We start from the raw sequence: 2,381 nt of genomic DNA on the forward strand, positions 1-2,381 counted from the left end.
CGGACTAAGAACGGTTTAATAACGAAAACTCAGAAATTATATAACCAAAATCACCCTACAATCAACCAAACGATGGCTAAAGGATTAAGAACAACTTGAAACAATTAAACTATGATTAAACCATAAGAGATTGATGGAAAATACTTACCAATGATCAAAATAGGCTTAGGAATCAATAGGAGGTGATATTCAGAGAGTAGGTGTCGTTTTAGGGTTTTAGAAAAAGAGTAAAATCAGTTTGGGTCGAGTTTAGGGGGTTTAAATAGCAAAAACGACGAGCTCCAGAAAAGCTGAAAAGGCCTTTTCTCGATCCAGACAGACTTGTCTCGATCGAGACAAGAGTAAAAAGAAACTCTCTGCCTCAAAAACTACTCTTGTCTCGATCGAGACAAGAGTTAAAGAAACTCTTATCTCTAAGGCTTGAAACAACAAGGTAACAAACATACACAAACATGATGTATGAACCATAAGGCACACAAAACTAAAAATATCACGTCGGAAAGTTCTTCGGAACAAGCCGAAAAAATATGGGGTGTTACAGCGCCGAACCTAGAAGAGGAAGATGGCAGAAGCATTGGCCGACTACCAAGAGAAGGAGGAACCCTCAGCAGCGACAGAGGAAGAGACGAAGCGACAGACACAAAAGGACGAATATCTGGTTTCTTCTTGGGAGGAAGATCATTTTTACTGCTCTGCAAACGCTTCCGAGAAATTGTGGCAGGATTGGTAGTCACTGACAAACTCCCAACACGCCCTATCAACGCGAAAGTGAGAAACAACACAAACTAGCACATAAAAAAATAACGACAAAAGCAAATAAGAACTCACCAACAGCGGGAGAAGCGTCGGGCAAAGAAGCAACAGTAGCGGGCAAAACAAGAAGAGGAGAAAGGGGAGCAACACGACGCCACAAATACTCACTAATGAAATCGGTAAACTTCCGGGACCCCTCAACATGAAAGCCCCAATCCGCTGCATCACAGAATTCTCATCCGCTGGACCTCATAAGGATCACATGGCTCAGAGCCACTGTCGGATGGGAAATGATGAAGAACTTAGTCTTCCATTGCCTGTGAATTAATCCGGTCAAATCATTAAACAACTTCAGATCAGAAAAAATCCCAAAGAAATAAAGGGCAAATCTTTCTTCCGATAAGGAGAGTTCATCCAATAATGCACACGATTGAGAGTAAATTTCTCATTGTTGAGATGATGAAGCAACTTCAAACAAATAAAGTGGCGAATAGCATTTGGATGCAACTAAGATAACGCGATGTTCCAAGACTGTAGGAACCGGAGCAGCAACGGGTCCAAAGGAAATCGAACGCCGGACAAGATTTGTTCTCCAAAAATAAAAGAAGGACCAGGAGGTAGACGAGAATTGGCAAACTGGCCATCCGTCGGAAGAGCCATATGATAGTCATCTGGAATACCGTAATTTTCTCGAAGCAAAACCAAAGATTTTTGAGTTAAAATACAACGCCACTTCTTCAAGGAGGAAACCGCTTTAGAATAGCTGTCAGTCATGGTCAAAGAAAAGATAGAGCAACAGACGGAGAATAGAGCAAGAAGGAAAAAAAAGGAAACGAAAACAACAAAGAGAATAAAAAGGGAATGAAAAGACAAATCCGGCAAATTTTAAAAATAAAAGAAAAACGAAACGGCAACAGGACACAAAAGGGTGCAAGACGCATTAAATGATACATAGCAGGCTGTTAGTAAGGCGCAGAAAAAGAGAAGAGGAGAAATCAGAAGGGGCGACCTAGCCCAAAAACACCTCTTTCACATTGCAGACATAAATATCTATGTGAAACCGGAACGGGAGGGGGTATGAATGATGGATTAATCCCACAAAGTACCAAGATCAGCACAAACCCTACATGGACATAGGAAAACGGGGAAACCAGCGCGTCAATATATAGATCAACCTCACACCAATACGGAGGGGGGACATATAAACACCTATTCACATGTATAAGCTAAACAAACACTACTAAGACATGATTCTGTAAACTCTAACATCACCGCATCTATTACTAATGAGTTTTTATGAAATTTTATATCATTGTAAGAATTGAAAACATCTAAGAATATTGATAAAAAGTAATCTTCATAATAGTATTTCACCTTTATAATTTTTTCATGATCATCAATATAAATTGCTGGCAAATCCCAATTGATAAATGGCAAGATTTCTTCACCATGAATATTAAAAATCTGCTCCATAAATTTTTGACTTGTTGTTGTTATATATCTCGCTTGTTTAGGAACGAACGCAGTTTTGATACCACATGACGTAGCGGATCTAATAAGTAAGTGATAGATATGTAAATCTGTAGATTAAAATATTAATGTAAGAATTACAGCTTTCAAATCCTATT

Source organism: Mercurialis annua, linkage group LG7 (genome assembly GCF_937616625.2).
Source record: "Mercurialis annua linkage group LG7, ddMerAnnu1.2, whole genome shotgun sequence".
Taxonomy (NCBI): Eukaryota; Viridiplantae; Streptophyta; class Magnoliopsida; order Malpighiales; family Euphorbiaceae; genus Mercurialis; species Mercurialis annua.